The sequence below is a fragment of the Ailuropoda melanoleuca genome, chromosome 2 (genome assembly GCF_002007445.2).
Source record: "Ailuropoda melanoleuca isolate Jingjing chromosome 2, ASM200744v2, whole genome shotgun sequence".
Classification (NCBI taxonomy): domain Eukaryota; kingdom Metazoa; phylum Chordata; class Mammalia; order Carnivora; family Ursidae; genus Ailuropoda; species Ailuropoda melanoleuca.
The window spans coordinates 119,638,381-119,665,821 of record NC_048219.1 but is presented as its reverse complement, the minus strand read 5'-3'; the positions used below and the strand labels follow the sequence as shown (position 1 = coordinate 119,665,821).

Below are 27,441 nucleotides of genomic sequence, written 5' to 3'. Positions count from 1 at the left end.
TTTTTAAGATTTTATTTATTTATTTGACAGAGATAGAGACAGCCAGCGAGAGAGGGAACACAAGCAGGGGGAGTGGGAGAGGAAGAAGCAGGCTCATAGTGGAGGAGCCTGATGTGGGGCTCGATCCCGTAACGCTGGGATCACGCCCTGAGCCGAAGGCAGACGCTTAACCGCTGTGCCACCCAGGCGCCCCCAAGTTATCCTTTCTGTTAGGATGTTTTAAAGGCTTTCATCAGCTATCTTGTGGTCCTTGGTTGTGTGTTCAAATTTACGTAAAGAGCATTAAGAAGCTGTTTCATGCTCTGTGAATTTGACTGAGGCTTGCTAGATATTAATGGATCTCCCTGTGGAAATATTTGGGTAGAGCATATTTGGTGGGGGAACCCTAATAACCACTTTTTTGGTGTCATTTGGAAGCCTTTTCTTGGGCTAATAAGAGCCCAATGAAAAGAATTTTCCAGTCTTTTGCCTCTAAGTCAGTGGTTCTCAGCTTTAACACTATGACCCCCAGGAGATGTTTGGCAATGTCTAGAGTCATGTGTGATTATTAAGTGTGAATTGCTATTGAAAATTGTTGGATGGTCTGCAGGTGCTGTTGAATATCCTATAATGTATGGGACAGCTGCCCACATCAAAGAATTAGTTCAAAATGTCATTAGTGCCTACAATGAGAAACCCTGTTTGTAGCGTAAGCCTGAGAACCAAGTGAAAACAGCACAAGAATCACAACATTTGATTTTGGTTTTAAAGATTTTATTTATTTCCTTATTTTAGCAATAGAGTGAGCAAGCAGTAGAGGGGTGGGGGGAGGGAGGAACAGAGGGAGAGAGACAAGCAGACTCCACGCATGGAGCCCTACATTGGGCTCCTTCCCACAAGGCTCCATCCCACAACCCTGTGATCATGACCTGAGCCGAAATCCAGAGTCAGCTGCTTAACCAGCTGAGCCACCCTGATTTTTTTTAAATGATACTCTCATCTTCTGTTGTGCCTGCTATTCCCCAATGTAGAGTTCTCCTCTGTTACTCTATAGAACCTTGTCTTATAATGGAGTGGGATAGAGGTCTCCATTTAATTTTAACTATTTTAGTAATTTAGTTTTTTGAAGATGAATTCTAGCCCAAATTAAAATACTGGTTATTAAGTGACCTTCTTGTTATGTGTTTATCCTATTTGAACAGGATTGGCCCATGAGACTACGTTTTACGAGATGCTTAAATTGGAAAATGAATTGAACATTATAAATTAGGAGGTAAATGAAACCTGAAATTGACAGTTTTTTCCCTTTCTATTTCAGCTTTATTCCCTCTTTTCACTCCAGATTCTTTCCTAGGTGCTTATCTTCAAAGAAGCATCCGATGGGGTTGCTAGTTTTTCTTCATTTCTTTTTTCCCCTTAATATCACATTCTTCTCCCAATGTCCGTTCTCATCTTCAGTAAAAACACAATAAAATCTTAGATATTTTACTGCTTCTTTGATTAATACGGCAATGAAATTACTATGAAGTTTTGACCAAAAGATTGAGGTCAGATTCGACAAGATTAAAGGTCTAAGTGTGTTAGCTTTTCTTTTGGTGCACTTGTACATTTTCACTTACTCCCATATGCTTTCATCTTGACACCATTATAAGAATATACATTTTTTATATAGATGACCTAGAAATGTCAACTTAAATTGTTTTCTTAAAATAATCACTTCCAGGTTTGTGTATGTCTTAGTTTACTTTACAATGAATAAACAACAAAAATACTTCCTTTAAAAGCTATGCTGCAACTAATAGCCATTAGACCTCTGTCGCTGAATCGTGTCCAATGTGTTATATATAGACCACTCTGATGCAATGTCTGGTGGGCATCATGTATTAAAAATTATATTGAAACAAATTTTTTATGTGACATATGTTTAGAAGCTAAAATAAAATGTTTAGTGTCACAGCACTGATAACTTTATATAGTCAAATTATATATTAGTTATGTTCCTGAATAGTGCCATGATCAGTGTTGACAAGGATGAATAAAATAAAGAAATTTTTCTTGTTTTCATGTATAAATATTCTTACTTTCATATGTAAATATTCTATTCTTCTGATTTAAGAACAAACAGATGAATTAATTTTAAAATATCTTTAAAGTAGTTAATATTTCCTTTGAATTACCATTATTTTGTTGTTTTGTTCTTTTGGTTGTTTTGTTTTTTGTTTTTACCATTATTGTTTTGCAAACATCCTTATAGGAAACATCCTTATAGGGTCATATTCTCTCATAGCAGATTTTGCCCATACACTGTATTTTACAGAGATTTTTACTTCATTTTATAGGTTGCTTTTGTATGTTCTTGAAAGTGACTACCTTTTGTACTTAACATTTCATTTTCACAAGTTTGTGTTCCCACCTGGGTTTTTCACAAATTGTCATTAAAAGGAGTAAAGAGTTTTTGGGTCTATAGTTTTCCATGTGTTTTGGAATCACCATAGTTTGACGGCAGGGAAAAGTGAAGACTGTGACTTTGATCCATCCCTTTTTTTTTTTTTCTTTTTGAATTTTGTTTAAATTAATAGACTCATTTTTTAGAGCAGTTTTAGGATTTACAGAAAAATTGACGTGAGAGTACAACAAATTCCCATATATTCCCACTGGCCTAGCTCCGCTAGTATTAACCCAGTTTACGTATTGTTAACATCTTGTCTAGAATGTTATGTTTGCTGCAGTTGATGAACCAGTATTGATATGTTCTTATTAAGGAAAATTCATAGTTCTTTGTATGTCTTGGATACCAGTCTTTTATCATATATGTGTTTTGCAAATATTTCTTTGTCTTTGGCTTGTCTTCTTAACTTAACAGTGTCTTTTGCAGGGCAAAAGTTTTTAATTTAAATAAAATTCAGTTTATCAATGTTTTCTTTCCTGGATTGTGCTTTTGATGTTGTATCTAAAAATTCATTACCAAGGACATCTGAGTGGCTCAGTCAGTTAAGTGTCTGATTCAGTCTTAGCTCAGATCTTGATCTCCAGGTCATGAATTCAAGCCCTGCATTGGAGCCCGGCATGGAGCCTACTTTAAAAAAAAACAAAAAAACAAAAAAAACTGCCAAACCCAAAGTAACAGATTTTTTTCTGTGTTCCTTTTTAGAAGTTACACAGTTTTACATTTAATGTATAGGTCTATTATCCATTTAGTGTTAATTTTTGTGAAAGTTTTAAGTTCTTTGTCAATTCAGTTTTTTGCCCACATCTGTTCACTTATTCCAGTAGCATTAGACTTTATTTGTTGAATTATCTTTTCTTCTTTTTCAAAAATATTTATGTGGGTCTATATTTGGCTTTCTGTTATGTTCCATTTATTTATTTTTCTATTCTTTCACCATTGCGACATTATGCAGTTGACCCTTGAACAACCCAGGTTGCAGCCCCCTATACAGTTCACAATGAGTGTATAACTTTTAATTCCCCCCCAAACTTAACTACTACTAGCTTACTGTTGATTGGAACCCTTACCTATAACATAAGCAGTTGGTAACACATATTTTATACGTAATATGTAATATGTGCTTAATTCCTAAAGTGATCTAGGGAAAATAAAATGTTATTAAGAAACTCATAAGGAGGGGCACCTGGGTGGCGCAGTCGTTAAGCGTCTGCCTTCGGCTCAGGGTGTGGTCCCAGCGTTCTGGGATCGAGCCCCACATCAAGGTTCCTCTGCTAGGAGCCTGCTTCTTCTTCTCCCACTCCCCCTGCTTGTGTTCCCTCTCTCACTGGCTGTCTCTGTCAAATAAATACAAATAAAATCTTAAAAAAAAAAAGTCATAAGGAAGAAAAAATACGTTTACAGTACGGTACTGAATTTATATATTAAAATAAGTGTGTATAGTGGACCCAAGCAGTTCAAAATCGTGTTCAAAGGTCAGTTGTATATATTCGCCTAGCTTTATAGTAAGTCTTGTAGTGGGGTAGTTTCCAACCTCAAACTTTGTTCTGGTGCAGTATTGTGTTGGGTGTTTGGTGTCTTTTTCCTTTCCATGTAACTTTACAATCAGTTTATTTATCCACAGAATAGATCTATAAATCAAGATTGGGAGAACTGACATAGTAACAATACTGAGTCGTCTTACGCATGTACATGGAATATATGTACATTTATTTAGGTCCTCTTTAATTTTTTTTAATCAGAGTTTTGTATTTTTCCTTATGTAGATCTTTTGTTAGATTTGTATGTAAGTTTTTTGTGGGATTTTCTATTTTAGTACTAATATAAATGGTACTGTGTTTTTAATTTCAAATTCCAGTTCATTTTTGGTGTATAGGAAAGTGGTTGATATTGGTATATTAACTATGTATCTTGCAACTTTGCTTCAATAGTTTGTGTGTATGTATTCTTTGGGATTTTCTACATACATGATCTTGTTATCAGCAAACAGAGACCGTTTTCTTTCTTTCTCCCTGTCTGTATACCTTTTATTTCCTTTTCTTGTCTTACTGCATTAGCTGTGGTTTCAAGTAACATTTTGAATACCAGTGGTGATCCTTGTTCTTGATCTGAGTGGGAAAGCATGTATTTTCTCAGTATTAAAAATGGTGTTAGCTGTAGTTTTTTTTTTTTTAAGATTTTTTTTTCCATTGAGAAGTTCCCTTCTATTCCTAGTGGTTTTTGTTTTATTTTGTTTATTTGTTTTTGAGAGAGAAGGAGACAGGTATAGCGTGCGGGGGAGGAGCAGAGGAAGAGGGAGAGAGAGAATCTTCAGCAGGCTTCACCTCCAGCAAAAAGCTGGATGCTGGGCTCAATTTCATAACCCTGAGATCATGACCTGAGCTGAAATCACGAGTTGGACGTTTAACTAACTGAGCCATCCAGGTTCCCCAATTCCTAGTGTATTTTTTAATGGGTGTTGGATTTTGTGAAATGTTTTTTCTGCGTCTCTTGATAAAATATTATTCTTTTTATTAATCTTGTTGATGTTATGGATTACATCATTTGCTTTAGGAATGGTGAATGAGCCTTGCATACCTGGAATGAATCCCACTTATTTTTTGTGCGTAATTATCTGTATATAGTGTGTGATTGAATTTGTTAATTTTTTGTTGAGAATTCTTGCATCTGTATTTATGAAAGATATTGATATGTAGGTTTCCTTTTTGTAATGTCATTGTGTGGTTTTCTTATTAGGGCAATGCTTACCTCATACAATGAGTTAGAATATATTCCTTCACCTTTATTTCCTGGAACAGACTTGGTATCATTTGTGAAGAATTGATATCATTTCTTCCTTAAATGTTTGGTAGAGTTTACCAGTGGACCAATCTGGGCCTGATGATTTCTGTTTTGGAAGGTTATTTACTGATTCACTTTCTTTAATACATATAAATGTATTCAAATTGTTTATTTTTTCTTGCATATATTTTGTTAGGTTTTGTCTTTCAGAGAATTGGTCCATTCCATTGAGGTGTCAAATTTGCGGGCACAGTTGTTCATCATTTTCTCTTATCATCATCTTAATGTTTATAGGGTCAGTACTGGTGGTCTTGCTTTCATTTCTGGTATTAGTCATTTGTGTCTTTTTAAAATCTTTTGTTCTTAGCCTGGCAAGATGTTAATAAATTTTAAATTTAAACCGATCCAGTTATTTTGTTGATTTTCCTGATTGCTTTCTGCTCTAATTTGTATTATTTCTTTTGCATAGTTTGGGTTGAATTTGCTTTTCTTTTTTTAGTTTTCTAAGGTAGAAACTTAGATTATTGCTTTCTTAGGGTTTTTTTTTTTCCTATTCTGATAATATTTGTTCAGTACTATAAGTTGTCCTCTAAGGACTGCTCTTGCAACATCTCTTACATTTGGTTGCGTTCTGTATGCATTTTCATTTCCTTCCCAATTTTTATTTTTCTTGGTTTTTCTTCTTTGGCCCATGTGTTATTTAGAATTGTGTTGTTTAATCTCTGTATTATGGGATTTTCTTGGTGTCTTTCTATTCTTTCTTTCTGGTTTAATTTCATCATGATGTTAGACCATACTTTATATGATTTCTAGTCTTTCAAATGTGAGGTGTATCTTATGGCTCAGAATGTGGTTTTCACTGGTGAATGTGCCATGTGAGCTTGAGAAAAGATTGTGTAGTCTGTTCTTGTTGAATGCAGTATTCTATAAATATCGGTTAGATCCATTTGACTGATGGTCCTGTCCAATTCAGGTATGTGTTTTCTGATTTTCTATCAATTACCAATAGAGGGATATCGATGTCTCCAAGTATAAGAATGATTCATCAGTTTCTTCTTGCATTTCTACCACTTTTTTACTGCATGTATTTTGACCCTCTGTTAGGCATGCACACATTAAGTATTACATCTTATTGGAGAATTAACTCCTTTATCCTTTACCCTTTATTCCTGATATGTTTTCCTGCTTTGAAATTTGTTCTGTCCAAAATTAGTGTAGCTCCTTCAGCTTTTTTTTTTTTTTTCATTAGTGTATATCTTTGTCTCTGCACTTTCATCTGTTCCATTATATTTAAAGTAAGTTTCTTGGAGACCACATATAATTGGGTTTTGTTTTTTTACCCACTCCGACAGTCTCTTTTGTATTTACTTCAACCACTGATATTTAAAGTCCTTACTGACATAGTTGGATTAATAGCTACCAGATTTATTGCTGTTTTTCCTTTGTTGCCTTGTTCTTTGTTTCTTTTTTTGTCCTCTACTCTTTTTCTGCTTTCTCTTGTTTTGAGCATTTTACATTATTCAGGGCTTTTCTCTCTCTCTCACTCAGGCTATATTATATTTTTTTTATTTCTCTCAGTAGTTGTTGTAGAGTTTGCAGTTTACATGTATGAGCAATCCAAACCCATTTTCAAAAAACACTACACCATTTAATGGTTAGTATCATGTAACAGGGTATTTGTAATTTCTTACTACTATTCCTTATGATATTTTTTCCTTAGTCATTTGTGTACTGTTAACCATATGAAAGCATTCTTTATTTCTCTTTTAGTGTTTTTGATTTTTGTTATTTCCTTTTGATTCATTCTTAGAAATTCCATATTTGCTTAAAATGTCCCCCTCTGATTGTAGTTTACCTGCTTCTTCCATTAGAGCCCTTACATATTAGTCAAAGTTTTATACTCCCTGTCTGTTAATTCCAAAATCTTTGTTACATCTGAGTCTCATTCTGTCTTTTCAAGCTATGTCTTTTTTTTTCCTATTGGTAGGCCTTGTAACATTATGTTGAAAGCTAGAAATGATGTACTGTGTATAAAGTACTGAGGTATGTAAGTCTTTAGTGTGAGATTTTTGTGATTATTCAGCTTAATGGTAGGCTGTGTTTATTGTTTGCTGTTACCCATAGGTGTCAGAAGCTAAAATTTCCTCTTGTGTTATTGCTTTTGTCTCCATCATTTTCTTTGGAATTCCCTAGAGAGTTCATAAACAGATTCAGAGTTCTTTTACTCCTGCTTTAATACAGGAGCCCTATTAATATGGTAGTAAGATGTTGGTGGAGGGGAAGCATTATATATTCCTATAATTAGGTCTCAGTTTTGTGTGTGAGAGAGTCTGTGCCCCTGGGCTATGACCTTTACAGGTACTTCTCAGCTTCCCCCATAAATAACACACATTATCCCCCTTAGGTGAGTCAGGAAGGCAAGAAGGGGCTGGAGTTGGGTGTTTCCTTTCCCCAGGTCAGTTAGGCTCTGGTAAAATAGCTTGCTTTGTGGGCAGGCCTTGTTAAGGAGGACAGAATACCTAGATGTATTTCAGTATGACTGTTTTTCCTTTATCCCTGTTAAAACAGGAGGAAATTTTTTTCTGATCCTTGGTGCAAACCTAGTAGGGTTTTTGGAGGTAAAACTCAGAAAAGTGTGGGGTCTTCCCTAAGACTGGGCCCTCCTGGAGTTAATTCTCAAACTTATCAACATTGAACCTCCAGCAGTTTGTCAGTTGCATTTTAAATTTTCATACTTTGGAATTGATTTCAATGCAGTATCTGTTTCTGGGCTTCTGCTCCAATAAACTGCTATTCTATATGCCTGTGTATATCTAATATTGGAAGAAACAGTTTGCCCTATGACTTCATTCTTACAGATCTAAGAAGAGTTGTTTTTCACTTTGTTAAGTTTTTTTCTTGCTGTGAGGACAGGAGTGTCAGCCTCCAAGCTCCTTAAATGCTGGACAGAAAGCCTTGATCCTTTTGAACAAAAAATCGTAGGGTTTTTTGGGTTTTTTGTTTGTTTTTTGGTTCTTGTTTTTTATTTTAAAATCAAATTAGTCAAGATTATAGTTGAAGAGTAATTGTCTTTCATTGTACCGTAACATAGTTAGCCTCCTGTCATTGGATATTTAATTTTCCTTTTTGTAATCAAAGATATATTAAACATTTTTATAGCTAGATATTTGTATATGTCTGTAACTATTTCTTTTGAGTAAATTTCTGGAAGTGGAATTGCAGGATTGAAGTCTGTATAAAATTGAGCCTTCTACTTATATGTGTTGTACTATCTTTCTGTGTTGCTTCCATTATCCACAGCCTCACCAATACAGACTATTGTCTTAACTCAAACAGAGCAAACATTTTAATTTTGTATGCCAAAAATGATACCATTTAGTCTTTTTAAATTTAATTTTAATGAGAAAGAACTACATTTTAAAGATGAAATTTACTTTGTTCTCTTCCTAAGGTTTTTTTTCCAAGTATAATTAACATACAGTTACTACTTTCACGTGTATAACATGATTCAACACTGTACCTTTCTCATTGCTCATCAAGATAAATGTAGGCTTAATCTCCTTTATCTATTTTAACTATCCTCCAACCCATCTACCCTCTGGCAACCACCAGTTCTCTGTACTTACAGAGTTTGTTTTTTTCTCTTTTTTTCTTTGTTTTGTTTCCTAAATTCCACATATGAATGAGGTCTCTTATGGTATTTGTCTTTTTCTGGTTGACTTAATTTCTCTTAGTGGTATATCTTCTAGGTTCATCCATGTTGTTGCAAATGACAAGATCTCACTTTTTCTTCATGGCTGAGTGACATTCCATTATATTATGTATATATATTTCAATATATATATGTCCACCACATCATCTTTATCCATTCATGTGTGGATGGACAGTTGGATTGCTTTCGTATCTTGGATGTTGTAAATAATGCTGCAATAAACATAGGGGTACCTACGTCTTTTAAAATTAGTGTTTTTGTATTTTTTTGGGTCAATACCTAGTAGTGCAATTACTAGATCATTTGGTAATTGTATTTTTAATTTTGGGGGGAACTTCCGTACTGTTCCCACAGTGGCTGCACCAGTTTGCATTCCCACCAGCAGTGCAGGAGGGTTCATTTTCGTTCACATGTTCTCCAAATGTTGTTTCTTGTGTTTTTGATTTTAGCCATTTTGACAAGTATAAAATGATAGCTCATTGTGGTTTTAATTTGCATTTCCCTGATGATTAGTGATACTGAGCATCTTTTCATGTGTTTCTTGGCCATTTGTATGTCTTTGGAAAAATGACTACTCAGGTCCTCTGCCTACTTTTTAATTGGATTGTGGTTTTCTGATATTGAGTTGTGTAAGTTCTTTATATATTTTGGATATTAATTCTTAATCAGATATATCATTTGTAAATATCCTCCCATTCAGTAGGTTAATTTTTTTGGTGGTTTTCTTTCCTGGGCAATAGCTTTTTATTTTGGTATAGTCTCACTAGTTTAATTTTGCTTTTGTTTCCCTTGCCAGAGGAGACATACCTGGAAAAATGTTTCTGCAGCCAATGTCAAAGAAATTATTGCCTGTGTTTCCTCGTAGGAATTTTAATGGTTTCAGGTATCCCATTTAGATCTTTAATACATTTTGATCTTATTTTTTGTATGTGGCGTAAAAAAGTGGTCCAGTTTCATTCTTTTTTGCAAGTAGCTGTCCAGTTTTCCCAGCACCATTTGTTGAAGAAAGTGTCTTTTTCCCATTGTATACTCTTGCTTCCTTTGTCATAGATTAATTTGCTCTAAAAGTGTGGTTTTATTTCTAGATCTTCTATTTTGTTCTGTTGATCTTTTGTCTATGTTTGTGCCAGTACTCTACTGTTGGATTACTACAGCTTTATAGTATACTTTGAAATTTGGGATTGTAATATCGCCAACTTTGTTGTTCTTTCCCAAGATTGATTTGGCTATTCAGGATCTTTTGTGATTCCATACAAATCGTAGTATTATTTGTTCTAGTTTTCTGAACAATGCTGTTGGTATTTTGATAGGGATTTGCATTCAGTCTGTAGAGTGCTTTTGGTAGTATGCACACTTTAACAGTATTAGTTCTTCCAGTCTGTGAGTATGGAATATCTTTTAATCTGTGTTGTCTTTGATTTCTTTCATCATTATGTTATGGTTTTCAGTGTAACACACTTAATCTTAATTTTATTCCCAAGTATTTTATTTATCCTGGTGTAATTGTAAATGGGATTGTTTTCATGATTTCTCTTTTTGCTACTTCATTACTAGTGTATAGAAATGCAACAGATTTTTGTGTGTTGATTTTGTATTCGCTGACTTTACTGGAATCATTTATCAGGTCTAGTGGTTTGGTGGAGTCTTTAGGGTTTTCTATATGTAATATCATGTCATCTGCAAATAGTGAAAGTTTTTTACTACGTTACCAATTTGGGTACCTTTTATTTATTTTCCTCGTCGCATTACTGTGGCTAGGACTTCCAGTACTATGTTGAATAAGATTGGTGAGAGTGGACATCCTTGTCTTGTTCCTGACTGAGAGGGAGTGCTTTCAGTTTTTCCCCATTGAGTATGGTAGGTGTGGGTTTTTCATATATGGCCTTTATTATGTTGAGATATGTTTCATCAGAACCTATTCTCTTGAGAGTTTTTGTCATGCCTGGATGTGGTACTTTGTTAAGTGCTTTTTCTGCATCTGCTGAGATCATATGGTTTATATCCTTTCTTTTGTTAGTGTGAAGTATTATGTTGATTGATTTGCAAATGCTGAACCATCCTTGTATCCCTGAAATAAATCCCACCTGGTCATGGTGAGTGATTTTTTTAATGTATTGTTGGATTTGTATTGCTATTATTTTATTGAGGTTTTTTGTTTCTGTGTTCGTCAGAGGTATCAGCTTGTAGTTTTCTTTTTTTGTAATGTCTTTATTTGGTTATCCTTCAACTTTTTGGAATAGTTTGAGAAAAACAGTATTAACTCTTCTTTAAATGTTTGGTAGGATTCATCTCCAAACTGGTCTGTTGGACTTTTTTTTTTTTTCTTGTTAAGAATTTATTTACTTTAGAGAGAGCACGCACATGCATGTGAGCAGGAGAAGGGGCAGAGGCAGAGGGAGAGAGAGAATCCCAAGCAGACTGTGCCCTGAGTGGGGAGCCCGATATGGGGCTCGTTCTCAGGACCCTGAGATCATGACCTGAGCCAAAACCAAGCGTCGGATATCCAACCGACTAAGCCATCCAGTCGGTTTGACTGATGGTACAGTCAATCACTGAAATAAGAGCTCGTTAGAGATTCTTGACTTAAAAATAATCTCTAATTAAGAAATATGCATGTTTTCATCAATTAGCCTACATAATTTAACAAAGTATATGTAAACGCATTGTTTCAGTGGTTAAAATGGGGTACTAAATTTTAGCATTTTGCAGATTGAAGAAATCTTGCAGTTTAACTTTTTTTGTTTTGAAGAGAAATAGAGCTCAATGCCCTTTAATATATAGGAATCACATGAAATTGTTCTAGTGGGATTTTTTTGTTGTTACTTGATTTCTCTAGAATAATATTAATTATTAGTAGTAAGAGCAGATATATTGTTCCTGTTTTTTTTGTAACATTATTTATAGTGGGTTTTTGATACCTATCCTATTATAAATTAAAGAGCCAGATTTTTAACTTTCCAAAAGATACTTTATTAGGCTATTATCTAATAAATATTTGATCCAGAATCTTTGATTCTGTTTATGAATTTTGTGTGAGCCATATGTCTATAATGATTTTTTTTTTGGTCTTTTGTCTAGTTTTATTAACAAAGGTTGTATCAGTTACATAGGAAAAAGTCCAAAGGCTTGTATTTTTTTCTAGATATTGGAATTGTTTAAATCCCTTTCAACTTCTTTTTTGAGTGTTTGGTTAAAAATTAAATTTCAGACCTCCTTGGTGCTATAGTTATTTTTTGGCATATTTTAAGCACACTTCCCATTTCTTTTGTGATCACTATTTTTTTTTTAAATGTTTCCTGTCTACTTTTTCTCACTGTTTGTCCTAATTATTTTGTCATTTTTCTGCTTTTAGTTTTCATCATACACAATTTCATCTTAATTCCAGTTTTAGTTTTATAAGTTTCATGTTGCAAAGTTCATATTTAGTTCATCTTTAGTAATAAGGGTGTAAGTTTGTCTAATACCAAGTAGTTCTGTACTCAGTTCTAGCAAGAGTGTTAGGAAGGGAGTGTTCCCCACACCACCACCACCATGCAATTCTCAGACACTAGCTGGATGTCCTGCAGTTCATCTGAATTCTGACATTATTTATCTGGAGATAGCATCAGATTCCACAGATTAAGGGTTCAGTCCTACAAAACTAAACCCTGCGCTCACTACTTCAGGTTCCAGTTACAGGTCGAGGTTGTCACCTGTTCTTCTGACCAACCTGCTATAAATCAGAGGTTCCAACGATCCCCTACTTTTGAGTGGCTCCCAAAACACAGAGAATCATTTTACTTATTAGATTACCAGTTTGTTATAAAAGGGTGTAACTCAGGAGCAGCCAGATGGAAGAGATGCATAGGACAAGGAATGTTGGAAGGGGTGTAGAGGTTCATGTCTTCGCTGAGCATGCCACTCTCCCTAAATCTCCATGTGTTCACCAACGCAGAAATTCTTTGAAATTTGTACTTGTGGGATTTTTGTGGAAGCTTTATCATACGGCCATGATCTATTATCAGCTCCATTTCCAGTTCTTCTCCCTTCTCAAGAGAATGGGATTGGGGCTGAAAATTCCAAGCTTCTTCTAATCATGGCTTACTCTTGATAACCACTCCTTATCCAGGATGTATCCAAGAGTTGCCTCATTAGACCAAAAGACATTCCTACCAACCAGGAAATTAAAAGGGTTTCAGGAGTCCTGTATAGGAACCAGAGTCAGAAATCAAATTTTTTTTTTTATTTATTTATTCGACAGAGATAGAGACAGCCAGCGAGAGAGGGAACACAAGCAGGGGGAGTGGGAGAGGAAGAAGCAGGCTCATAGTCCAAGAGCCTGATGTGGGGCTCGATCTCATAACGCCGAGATCACGCCCTGAGCCGAAGGCAGACGCTTAACTGCTGTGCCACCCAGGCGCCCCAGAAATCAAATTTTTGAATGAAAAATGCTTTTGGTGCTCTTAACACTGAGGAAGTTATAAGTGTTTTCAGGAGTAGTATGTGCCAGGAACCAGGGCTAGAGACTAATATGTATTGTTTATTATCTCACAAATAGCCTACGTTTTCCTCTAAATTTTACCTTGATTCCATTCTCTGGATTTTGTGATTTTTTTTTCTTTTTGGTAGAGAAAATTAACAGTATTTATGATTAATTCTCATGGATTATCAGTACTATTAGTGGGTTGGATTTTTTTCCTATAAATTTTAGGGCAGGATGTATTGGTTATCTCTTGCTATGTAGCAAATTATTCCAGAACAGTTGCAACCAGTAGTGGTTTAAAACAACAAGCATTTATTTTCTGACAGTGCTTCTGTGAGTCATGAAATCAGGAGCAGCTCGGATGGATGGTTGTGGTTCTTCCTATCTCATGAGGTTAGAGTCAAGATGTTAATTGGGTTGCGGTCATCTGAAAGCTTGACAGGAGCTGGAGAATCTGCATCTAAAATAGTTCACTCATGTGGTTGGCAAGTTATTACTGACTCTTGGTAAGAGGTCTCGGCTCTTTACTACAGGAACCTCTTTATAAAATTGCCTGACTATCCTCATTACATGGCAGGTGGCTTCCCTCAGAGCAGGTGGTCTAAGTGAAATCAAGGCCCGATATGCTCTCGTTTATACTGGTCAGCTCTATAACGTGGTAGGGGATTACTTAAAGATATGAAGGTAAGTTCTTAGGTAAGAACCACTGAGGGCCATTTTGGGAGCTAGTTAAAATAAAGTGGGATTACCAAGTTTTCTTTTAGGATGTAAGGAAAACCTTGCATTTTGAGTATGAGACCTCCTCCTATTAGTATCAGAAAGTTACCTGGGGTACCATTTTCCCTTCTCAGGTCTCAGTGGCTACCCCAGGTATCTTCAGAAGAAGCTGTCACTTTACGTAGAGAACTATAGTTGTGGTCTTCAGTTGGGATAAATGGAACTTCTGCTGAGTTTCTAAAATTAGAGATTGGTAAACTCCTTTACCATTCATTTTCCTCATGTCTTATGATTGTTGTCCTGCTCCTTTAGATCTTATGGTTATTCTGGAATTCTGAGAAAACTTACATGTTACAGATACTAGGTTAGAATATCCTTTGTGTAGTCAGTGTGCTTTATATCTTATAGAAGCTTTTCAGCATTTTGGTCATCTCATCTTTTTAGCTTTCCTGATGGCATAGATTTGTTCTATTTATTGTTTTTTCTGTAACATTGGTGACATTTTTTGAAGGAAGTCAAGATAAATTGATGTGCTCAGTCAGCTTTCTTAAACAGGAGCCTAATGGTTTGTCTCACAATTACACAGTGTGGTCTGCCTCTACGGGAAGAAAAGACTAGCCCTGCATGTGCTTTTTCGTGTATTTACTTAGAAAAGACCATTTTTTGGAAGAAAAGACTAGTCCTGCATGTGCTTTTTCGTGTATTTACTTAGAAAAGACCATTTTTTATTAACAAGTATATTGCACAAGTACATTGCACCACAGATCTAATGTTGACATTCTGTGTTTGTTTACCTCTTTCCTTTTCAAGGAAGTACATGTGGGTATATTGAGTTAGCTTTGTTTTATTTAAGAATTAGGAAATTAATTGGTCGAGTGTATTTGAACTTTTTTCAGGTAGAAGAGTTAGTTCTCCCTGTAACCAGTTAATTAGACTGGTGCTTTTGTTTATTGTTGGGAGTTTCGTTTCAATGAGGGTGGTTTTTATTGTTTTCCTTACCTCAGTGGTAAAATAGCAATTTTTTCAGAACAGAGAATGGTATATACATGAGAGGTGTATAAAGAATGACATCAGTATAGGAAACAGTATATTTGAACTTGTCTGTTCACAATTGATCATAAGTTAACCCTGGTTGGATGGGGGTGGTTTCCTGAGAAGGGTAGATATATTGCATCTGAGTGCTTAACCTGAATTTGACTGTAACTGGATCTATGAGTAAATTTGTGTCTCTGTTTTCATATATGAAAATGAGGGAGTTGTGTTTGATGATCTTGCTAAAAATAAGTGAGTCTATAACTTTTATGAAGACATTTTGGATATTTTATCTTAAAGTCATCATGATGAACAGCTATTTTTCAGTACAAAGAATAATGTAAGATTCTGGTTTGGAGTCTCAAAAAGAAAGTTTTCCTGTGTATCGTACAACATTGTGTAAGAAAAAATTCCAAGCTGTCTTTTTAAAGCAAAAAAAAAAAAATTTCCGGTAAGGTCTCTCCTTTAAAAAAAAATCCAACTATTTGTGGAGATCTTATTACGGTATAAATGTTTAAACTGAGATTTTTCAACTGTCATGGCAAAGTTATCTAAGCATGTTGATGGGGAGGTAGGGGATGTATATACATTAGTATTCTTCAGTAGACACAAAGGGAGAATATAATCTCGGGCTTAGTACTCAGATTGTAAGGATATGGTCCTTTTGTTTCCTGCATAAACCGAAGAGTTTCGGGTTTACATGGGATAATTTCTAGAAATTCTCAAGTGGTTTCCTTTTAAGGCAGTATTTTCAGATTTGTCTTCTTAAAATAGTTTAACATTTGCTAATTGATTCACTGGGGTTGTAGCATATAATATTTACATTTACAGGAATTCAACTGTGAGTATGTCAAAGGGAAAAAACTAAATAGTGGGAAGGATTCTATTCATTATTCTTCTTAAATGAACATATGCCCTGGAGTAATTGCTCTTGTAAGTACAGTACTGTACAATACTATACTTTATGAGTATGAAGTATACTTACGTACTTTTCCAAAGAAAGTCTCTATATATGTGTTCTCTTCTTACTGACTTCAGTGTGCAGGTCTTAAATATTGAGTCCTACGTATGATACCTTCCTCCATCCAAAATATGATGTTTTCGTTGATTCAGATCTTTGTTTCCTTTATACTGTTTAGCCATCCAAGTAAACACATTAGCTTCGAATCACAGCCTTCATTCCTCTTCCTGTTCCTTATATTTCTAGTCAAATTCCCTGTGCTCAGAGAATTTCCTGTGTTCAGAGTACTGTTGGCTAATATGACGTTTAAGATGTAGTTACAAGATAAATCAGTGCCAGCAAAAAGATATAATACATTTCAAAAGCTGAAAAAATTTCAAGATTATTTACAAATGTGTTGTGTCTTCATTAGCCTATATAATTCAGAAGTGAATATATTTTAAATGTGTATTTTAAAGAAATTCTCTCAATTTTTTTATTGTTTTACACTACTACAAAATTGACATGGGATACATCATGGGATGTTTCATGGTCAGTAGTTATAAATATTGTAATAACTTATAAGTAAGTACCTTTTTTATGTGAAGATTTTGTGTCATTAAACTTAATCATTTTCCCAATGAGATTGTTTACTTATTTTGTTGACTATTGATCCACCAGTGTTATTAAAAACAACTCTGGGGTCATATTCATTAAGGTTAGGATTCTAATTGGTTCTTTACAAAGTAAATACATTTATTAAAAGATACATATGTGTATGTATCTCTGCACATACATATATGTACATATGCATGTATGTACACATACGTGTGTGGATATGTCTCCATGTGTATATGTGGTTTCAGGCACATTGCTATGTAGTATTGAAAACTGAGATGCAAGAGAGAACATGGCTTTTCTGGAGAATTACAGACTTTTTGTATGAATTATTTGGTCAGTTTTGAGTATTAGACATTATAAGTTTTAAAAAATAATCAACATTGTAAAATAACAAGGAAAAAAAATAGCATGTCATTATATAGTTAGACTAAAGGTGCTTAAACTTTGGATTCATTTGATCTGAGTGACTTTCTAAGTAAATTGTGTCCCCTCTATATTCACTGGGAACAAATGGAGAGAAAAAAAGACTTTATAAAGTTGTCAGGAGTTACTAGTTATTCCACTGTGGACAAGTTTATCTAGAAATCACATTCAAAAACGCAATTATTTAGGATTACTCTTCAGCTCTGATGAGCTCAAGGAAACATCTCACCAGTCTGCCCCAACTTGACTTAACTAAATCCACATAATTTTATAGACAGCATTTCCACCTGATCTTTTTAGGAAGTACTAAGAATATGTTTGCTTGTCTATAAATTCTAAAACTGGAATTTATACCTATTTTGTCCCTTATTTGTCCCACCTTCAGTCTTTCTTTTATTTCTATTTTAATCTTTTCCTTGCTACAAACACTCCAGCTGACAAGAGATAAGTGTGGAAACTAATTCTAGCTGGCTGAAAAACAGCTTAAATATAATCTTACCTCAGTTTCATCTCAAAGAACAATAACAAAACGTGGAAACCACCCACAGATTTTCCTAAAATATCTTTCGGTTTGCGTTTTATTTGACTGTTTACCCAATCAAGATCATTTTTCTAACTGAAGAGAGGCAAAGTTCTAATGTTTTGTCCATTGTTACTGTTTGAAAAATGCCGGCCATTTTGAGTTAGACACTAAGTAAACAGTAGTAGAATTTGTATTTTCGCTTTTACCTAATTTAAACAAAGGTTGATAGTATATAGTATATATTCTTTTCTTTAGTTATCATCAGAGGGAAATCTTTTTTTTTTATTTTACCATGAGTTCTTGTCACAAAGTCCTACTCCTCTGTGCTGGAACTTTAGGGTTTTGTCCAAAAGAGGGCTGTTGAAAAGAATAATGATAATTTGTACATTTTTCATTTTCAGTCTCACCAATTTTACACAGATTTTGTAGGAATTCTGTTCTTTTCTCATGTAATTTGTTTTTCCAAACTGGAAAGTTGTGTTTTTATATTTTTAACAAATGGACATAATAAAGCCTATTCATGCTCTTTGTAGGAATATATGTTAGAAAGTCCTTTTTATAAGTAGTTTTAAGTGCCTATGTATGAGAATTTCTTATAGGTAATACATCAGTTTCAGCCACAAAATCAGAGATAAAAACGTTTTCAAATTGCTCTCTCCATAGCACAAGTTTCTTTAAAAAATCAGTTTCTTTCCTACCTTTATTTTAAAGTTCTACATAGAGTTAGTTTCTTCTTTCTTTCTTTCTTTCTTTCTTTCTTTCTTTCTTTCTTTCTTTCTTCTTCTCTTCTCTTCTCTTCTCTTCTCTTCTCTTCTCTTCTCTGCCCTGCCCTGCCCTGCCCTGCCCTGCCCTGCAGCCACTTTTCATTCCAGGAAAGATCCACAGTTTTTTTTGCAATGTCTGAATTATTTCACTTTTTTAAAACATCATAATACCTTTAAGTTCAAGTAAGCTGCATTCATTAATTCCACCAACTGGGCCCATATGCCTGTGTTGTATAGTAATAAGCTGAACATGAATAAACATGTGATGGTGCCACTTGTAAACCCTATGGTTTACTTAACTCACACTGTTTCCTTAGGGCTCCTGGGTTGCTGTTAGTGACATGACATAACTTGTGAATCAAGTGAAGGTATTAATGTCAATTTATATATTAAGTATTATCTAAGTTTCATGTAATTCTAACTTTTTAGGTAAATATTTCAAGTAAAAGCCTTTAAATACTTGTTTTATCTGAGAGGATTATTTTGCACCAACTAGTTTGGACCTTATTCATCTGCAGGGCAGGAAAAATTCTTTGTTGTATCTTTTACCTACTTGGACAACTTGAAAACTGAGTAAATAGGACATAGTCTCACCTGTTTTCTCTTGCAAATGCTTTCTTTGGTTTACAGTGTTACAGTTTCTGTTCACTTTACTAGTATAGGCTTCATTAATTTTTTTTCTCCTTGTCACTTTGCAGGCTATTCCCTTGAAATAGAAGTGTTGGCCCTTGAACAACATGAGGATTAGGGGCATACTTTTTTTTGTATGTCTTGATATTTTCTATTTAAAAACTGTCATTTGAAACTAATAATTTAGTAGCTCTGGAAGTCAGATTTTCCTGTTCTGCAGGGCTTGCTGCTTGTCTTTGTTTATTATTCTACTTTTTTTAATTGTAGTGTGTCTCTGTGCCAAAGATCAGCTTGAGGTATAAAATTAAGGTCTCTCAGGTGTCTGTGAGCCTGTACCTTCCCCTGGACATGCATCATGACTTTTTAATTCCCCTCATTTTATGCTGTTTCTTTTGAATATCCTAGTCTGTAATCTCTGGCTCCCAAAAAGAGGAAGAGTAGGGGCACCTAGGTGGCTCAGTCGATTAAGCGGCAGACTCTTGGTTTAGGCTCAAGTCATGATCTCAGCATCCTGAGATCAAGCCCCATGTAGGATGCAGCACTGGGCTGAGCGCTAGGCGTGGAACCTGCGTAGATTCTTTATCCCTCTGACCTCTTCACCCCCCCACCCCCCCATCCCTGCCCCTGCACGCCCAAAACCACTCTATCACAAAAAAAAAAGAAAAGAAAAAGAAAAGGAGTAAATTGAAGGGAGGGAAAAGGGACACTGGCCTTTTAAATCCCATAGAAGTTATGTCTCAGGAGGAAGAGGGACTTCCAACAATAAGAGGAAATGGAACAACAATGGCAACCTGTGTAATATGTTTTTCTGAGATGAGAAGCCACCATCAGCACAAATCCCTGACATTGGGCAACAGGATCCCTTTTACCCATTCTGTCACCACAAGCTGTGCAAGATCCTCTAGTAACGGCTTCATAGCTGCCTCCCGTTGGATTCAGTAGTGGGAGATGAGTAGCTACTGAGCAAAGAGCTGAAATTAACCAAAATTAATGGCAATTTCCTTTCCAAGCCTTCCTCTGGATATTACAAACCTTAAATAGACTCTAGAGTTCCAAAATAGTTACATCACATTCTGTCCTGTACAACTGCTTTCTAGTGGTGATAAATTCCTGGTGCTTCCTACTTTCCATAATCCATCTTCCCATAATCCCCCAGGACATTTCTTTTTAATTTTTTGTTTGTTTGTTTTATTAGATATTGCAAGGACAGGGATTCTCTGGTTTCATTTTGCTCAATGATTCTTATCCACATGACTCCTTATTGGCTTTCCAAAGTTCATATGATAAACACGTATTACTTTCTCATGTTAAAAGAAGTATATTATTTTAAAAATACAGATGTTTATTAATGTAAATTATTCAGGTACACATTTGGATTGTCAGTCTTGAACATCTGGGATACTAACAATTTTCTTTCAGAATGCATTCATCTGGTATTTTTATTCCCTTAAAGAAAAGCCCATTGATGATTTTGATGGCTCTTTTTGGTGTTTACGGGGTTGTTGTTTTTTGTTTTAATGCCACTTCAGACTAACAGAACACTTCATTGGGTGTCACTAGAGGTAACAGCTGCTGCTTATATGTAAGTTGTGTGATCTTGGCAGGTTTTTAAAAATCTCTCTGCCCAACTACTCTAATAAAAAGCAGCCTGTATGTTCTTTAGGCCCCTTTCTTTACTAAATCCATGAGTTTATCCCTTGTTTTATACTTTTACTGCCTTTTCTACTTTTATATTCATATATCTTATTCCAGTCAGACTTTAAGCTTTTTGACGATAGAGACCAACTTTAATATTCATCTTTCCCATAGTGGTTTTCCCATGGCCTTGTAATAAGTACTGATTGGCTAAATATTTGTTTGATTGAGAATCCTTGTATCAGCTTTATGCTTCTTGGTTTTCTCATTAACTATGATGCAGGGAGGCATTTCTACATTTATTTTTTATAAATAAATAAATGTTTAATCCTTTTTAAGATTGCATTTGTCTTCTGTTTTATTTGTAATGTCATTCCCAGTAACAATTTGTGTTTAATGTGGTGAAAATATTCCTTTAAGCAGTGTCTGGAAACTGAAATGGTAAACTCATTTATATATATATATATATACACACACACACACACACAGACACACACATATATGTGTCACCCATACGCATACAGAAATTCATACATACACATATGGAAATTGGAAATATTCCAAATATATGTTGTGTAGCCATCTTATTAATTTATTGGGCCAAATTAGTCATGAAATGTTATCACTGTATTTGTCAAATTTATATCTAGTTTACACAGCTGACAAGTTGAGTGCCTGAAATTTGTGGCATGAAAGGATTTATAAGTGACTTAAAACAGTATTATTTTGGTGAAGCAATATGTTTTTTACTTTAAAATATTTATTAAATCAATTCAGTAATTTATTGAGCAGCTTATTCTCAGCCCAAGCGGGTGGTTATCCAAAGCAATTATTGGGGTGCCTGGGTGGCTCAATCGGTTAAGCATCTGCCTTTAGTTCAGGTCATGATCCCAGAGTCCTGGGATCGAGCCCCATGTTGGGCTCCCTGTTCAGCAGGGAACCTTCTTTTTCCTCTCTGTCTGCCCCCTAGTCATGCTTGCACACACACACTCTCTTTCTCTAGTGTGCTTTCTCTCAAATAAATAAATAAAAATCTTTTAGAAAGTTAAAAAAAAAGAAAGCTAGTGTCATACTCTGTGCCTTTGTAAGATTTGATAATTCTGGGTTCTTTAAGACAGTGATAGTCAAAATCAGGTTTTGTCTTATAATGCAGATGTTGTATGCTGTTGCTAATTAGCAGTCTGAAAGATACTTTGTCAATTGTCTAGACTTAAAAAAAGACTGACTTTTTTGTTCAGATTAGTGGTATATGTCTATAATGGAATATTACTCAGCCATAAAAAAGAACGAGATCTTGTTATTTGCAACAACATATATAGACCTAGAGGACATTATACTAAGTGAAATCCAAGAAAGAGAAGTACCAAATGATTTCACTTCTATGTAGAATGTAAAAAAACAAAACAAATGAATAAACAACAACAACAACAAAAGAAATCAGAAACAGTCGAAGAAATACAGCAAACAAACTGATGGTTTCCAGAGGGGAAGGGTGTGAGAGGATGGGCAAAATTGGTTAAGGGGAGTAGGAGGTATAGGCTTCCAGTTTTGGAATGTGTAAGTCATAGAGGTGAAAGGTACAGCATAGAGAACATAGTCAATGGTATTGTAATAGTGTTGTATGGTGACAGATGGTAGGTAAACTTGTGATGAGCAAAGCATAGTGTATAGACTCAATTGAAACACTATGTTTTACACTTGGAACTAAAGTAACATAATGTACCAACTATAGTTCAATTTAAAAAAATCTGATTTGAGGGTCTATCCTAGGAGTCTGTGCACCTTGATTGTCCCTGGATGGTTTTGTATTCTGTTAGTCTGAAAGACAATCATTAGAACTAGCCTAAGATGAAGAGGTCAAGTTGGCTGTACATACCTGGTAGATTTTTGTTTACCATCCCTAAGGTGGGAAAACACTTGACATCTGGCTGGATATTGAGCTTTATTTGGGAATACATTATTAGTGTCATTTGTTTCTTTTCTTGTTGTGTTTTTACAAGTTAAGAGATATTTCTAAATCACTTTTATTATTGGCCAGAGTTAATTTAAAATACATGATATAGGCATCATGGGTGGCTCAGTCGGTTAAACGCCTGCCTTTGGCTCAGGTCATGATCTCAGGGTCCTGGGATCAAGTCCCACATGGGGCTCCCTGCTCAGCAGGGACTCTGCCTCTCACTCTTACTCTCCTCTGTGCTTGCTCTCTCTCTCAAATAAGTAAAGTGTATGATATAGGGACAATGAAGTATAGATAGAGGCTCTGAGTGAGGTTTGGAGCTAGGAAGTCACTATGAGAAAGAAGAGCTGTAAGTGCTGATGAAATCTCAGGAGCCGTAAAGGACATGCTTCATTAAGTTTAGGAATTAATCAACATGTAGTTTTTGGAAAGCTTAGAAATGGGTGATTATTGTGATAAATAAGCCACCTTATTTGGTAAGTGGAAACTGAATGTACACATGATTGGGTCTTAAATTCATTCATTTAGTCATCCTGCTTTGGTTAACATCTTTTTAAGAAGCCTAAAATTCCAAATATAAGTATGCTAAGTAGTGGTCAGTGAATATATTTTAGTATTTCACCTTTTAACATTTCTTCCTCAATTATAAGAGTGTGAGTTGTAGGGATCATGGAAAATGTAGATAGGCTATTCTGAGCAGGCAGTTTCATGTGCCATATTTTGACAATTCCTGTCATTTTTGTCGTTTGTCAACACAGAAACAAATTTTCAGTAGCCAGTACCTTTCTGATTTACAATTTGGAAGCACTCTAGAATTGATGTAGTGAGAATCTTCCCACCCTATATATGTATCCATTTTTATGTGTGTGTCGTAACTGAGTAGAATGACCTAAGATGGAAAAGTCAGAACTACACTGTAACTCACTTATGTGAGCCAGTGGTGTGGAACAGTGGTTCCTAGACCTGATAGTACAGCATATCAATCAGAGAATATTCTGTAGATCCCGGATTTATGACCAAGACACAGAAATAATGTTTTAGAAAAATTTTTCCAGGTGATTAAGATATTTGGGAAACTTAATGTAAAGTAAAGCAAATAATCGATTTCTCTGTGTATGTTTCTAATTATAGTTTAATGTTACTCTTGTGTCCAAAATTTCATTAATGCCAGGTGATTTTCTTTTGCCTTTTTAAAATAAAAAGTTCAACAATTTGTGAGCTAATACTCTTTATGAGGAAGAATGCTTTTTTTTTTTTTTAAAAAGATTTTTATTTATTTATTTGACAGAGAGACAGCCAGTGAGAGAGGGAACACAAGCAGGGGGAGTGGGGAGAGGGAGAAGCAGGCTCCCAGCGGAGGAGCCTGATGTGGGGCTCGATCCCAGAATGCCGGGATCACTCCCTGAGCCAAAGGCAGACGCTTAACGACTGCGCTACCCAGGCGCCCCAAGGAAGAATGCTTTCATTGGGCCTACCGTGTTTCATTGGATGTACCACAGTAAGGGTACCTCACTGGGTGCATGGGGATATAAGAAATTATAGACCGGTGATGAGTAGTAAGGAGGGCACATATTGCATGGTGCACTGGGTGTTATACGCGACTAACGAATCATCGAACTTTACATCAGAAACCGGGGATGTACTGTATGGTGACTAACATAATATAATAAAAAAACATTAAAAAAAGAATAAAAAATGAAAAAAAAAGAAATTATAAACAGCAGAATCTCATCATAGATGAATTGGCTATAATCTAACTGCCATATAGTTTGACTCCACTATACTCCATAGTCCTGAAGAATGTTAACAGTGTAATTAGAAAGGAGAAGAATGATTAACATTCAGATATTTTAAAGATGCCTGTTAGTTTTCTATGTTGCTTTGGCTTTTTCTCTATAGACAGCTTCCAATGAAAATAAAATATTTGGATAGCATAACCAGGAAGCCTTTCAGTTTAGTGCCTTAGATCTGGACATTTAAGAACATCTAGAAGACCATTAACGAAAAGCAAATTATATCCATTGTTTGTATGTGTGAACATTCAGTAAATGATGTGCTTTACTTGGCTGCTACATGAATGAATATACTGGCTTGGGTAGTTTCATATTTATGCATGGGTAAAATGGCGTTCTTTATTTTTAGTTATCTGGCTAAGAGTTTTTAATGTCCCCAAATGTGATGTTTTATTTTATTTTTTTAAGATTTATTTATTTTAGAGTGTGCATGCCAACAGGGAGGGTGGGCAGGGAAGGGCAGAAGGAGAGGGGGAAAGAGAGAGAAGATGACTCCCCGCTGAGCAGAGAGCCCAATGTGGGGCTAGATCTCATGACCCTGAGGTCATGCCCTGAGCTGAGGTGGAGAGGCGGATGCTCAACTGGCTGAGCCAACCAGGCACTCCAAATGTGAAGTTTTTTGTTTTTTTTTTTTAAGATTTTATTTATTTATTCAACAGAGATAGAGACAGCCAGCGAGAAAGGGAACACAAGCAGGGGGAGTGGGAGAGGAAGAAGCAGGCTCATAGCAGAGGAGCCTGATGTGGGGCTCGATCCCACAATGCTGGGATAACGCCCTGAGCTGAAGGCAGATGTTTAACCGCTGTGCCACCCAGGCACCCCCCAAATGTGAAGTTTTTTTTTTTTTTTTTAAATAAGTACTCATTGCTGTATTTGTATTCTGAACCATTTGGTTTGGTGGTAATATATATAGAAAAGGTTATATAATCCGGAGTCAACTTTAACTCTCACATAAACATTAACAGTGAATAAAGGCAGGTATTTTACTAGGTTAAATATGTGTTCACCAAGACCGATGCGTTGAAACATTAAGTAAATAAGAGAAGGTATGGTTTTTGTTTTATTTTTTTTCCTACTTTACTGCTCTTAACGGGATATCTATGATTGTCTACCTGGATTTCAGGTGTAGTCATCTTATTCTGGGCAGTGTTTAAAGCGCCTGGCTTTTGCCAAAGAAAAGTATCTTCCTTCTGTGGCTATTAGCAACCAATTTCTCTATGTTTTCACTACAGATATAATGATCTCATATGTGACACTTCTCAAGAGATCAATGTCCAGGGAAGTGGGCAAACTAACACAGATCTAAGTTGCTCAGGTTTTATAAAAAGAACCCTTTTGTCATTTACCAGGAAGCCTGTAGCCATGTTCTATGACACAAATCCAGTTTTTTTTCCAACTCTGCATATTAGAATAATAATTTGTAGTGGAGGAGGTTTCTATCCCTAAAGATCCCCTGTTGCCCAGGGATTTATTTTTTTTTAATGAGCGTTCATTCATTTTGCTCATGTCTTCGTTAATACTACTTGTTCTTTGCCACTGACCACCCACGTGGCATCACAGTAACTGACACAGCCTGTCCAACAGTGCTATACCATTAGTTTTCATCTTATGATTGAAACTGTGAGACTGTAATCTTCAGTTAGCACCATTATTTAGCTGGCTTTATCAGAGCAAATGTTTGTCCTCATCTCCTGAATCAAACACATCTTTTTTGTTCTTTTTATATTAGGCACCTTTCATGTCGTTTGACACCACTCTGAGATAACTATTTTCTAAAGTTGATAACTATTTTCTAAAGTATTTTTTAGGTACTAATTTTTTGCTTTTGCTTATTTTTTTTTAGTCTAGGGATTTTAATTTTTCCCAAGAAATATTGATGAATCAAAAACTGTAGGGGCGCCTGGGTGGCACAGCGGTTAAGCGTCTGCCTTCGGCTCAGGGCGTGATCCTGGCTTTATGGGATCGAGCCCCACATCAGGCTCTTCCGCTATGAGCCTGCCTCTTCCTCTCCCACTCCCCCTGCTTGTGTTCCCTCTCTCGCTGGCTGTCTCTGTCTCTGTCAAATAAATAAATAAAATCTTTAAAAAAAAAAAAAACTGTTTGTAAAAACAACTGTTAAAACATATATCAAAACAATTTAATAATTCTTTGCAGGAAAGAAGGTCCTCTGTTTTGTTTTTGATCAGGGGATGACATATAAATATAAAACATCCAGGCAAGTGTGTTTCTATATTTCATTCTTTTGTTTAAAGAGTTTATTTTTTTAAAATGTTTTTAAAGATTTTATTTATTTATTAGAGTGAGAACACAAGCAGGTGGAGCAGCAGAGGGAAAAGGAGAAGCAGGCTCCCCGCTGAGCAAGGAGCCCCATATGGGGCTCTATCCAAGGACTCTGGGATCATGACCTTAGCCGAAGGCCGATGCTTAACTGACTGAGCCACCTAGGCACCCCTGTTTGAAGAGTTTATATGAATATCCTCTGAAGGCTGTCTGAATTATCAGATGAAAAGACAAAAACTTTTTTACTTTTCAGTAACGGAGGAAAGAAAAACTTTTCTTTTTTATTCCACTTGTGGCTTATGCTTTGTGATCTATTTTTCTATGTAGTAGGAAGCCTTTTAGCTTATTTCATTAACATGATGATAGTCCCCTGGCTTCGTGGTGTCTTTCCTATTCCAAATTCTCCTCTTTTGATGATCCTTAGATACTGTTTACCTCAGTATAATACTTAGATACTGTTTACCTTTAGGCTTAGCTTGAAGAGACGCTATGTATACCCATGGATTTCTTTATCTTCTGCAGTATCTTATCAGTTTTATCAGGTTTGGTATGGAATGAAAAGTAATCATCAATTTTCTCAGTAGCTCATGAAGTGTGGTTCTGGGACTGGCAGTAGGAGCATCATCTGGGAATTTATCAGAAATGCAAATTGTCAGGGCGCCTGGGTGGCACAGTCGTTAAGCGTCTGCCTTCGGCTCAGGGCGTGATCCCGGCGTTATGGGATGGAGCCCCACATCAGGCTCCTC

The 27,441-nt window shown here is 35.5% G+C and overlaps 1 protein-coding gene across 11 annotated transcripts in view; it reads left to right on the top strand.

Moving 5' to 3' along the window:
- ORC4 (origin recognition complex subunit 4) overlaps nt 1-27,441 on the top strand; it is a 90,734-nt gene that overhangs the window by 6,190 nt on the left and 57,103 nt on the right. For 3 of the 11 annotated variants that reach the window (XM_034654533.1, XM_019803759.2, XM_034654536.1), the window contains one exon: nt 1,182-1,252. The exons of 7 other annotated variants lie outside the window; for them this stretch is intronic. The gene's annotated coding sequence lies outside the window, so the exon portion shown is untranslated. Of the gene's footprint in view, nt 1-1,181; nt 1,253-10,992; nt 11,012-27,441 lie in introns of those variants that run through there. One more of the 11 variants, XM_034654538.1, reaches the window with a different exon arrangement.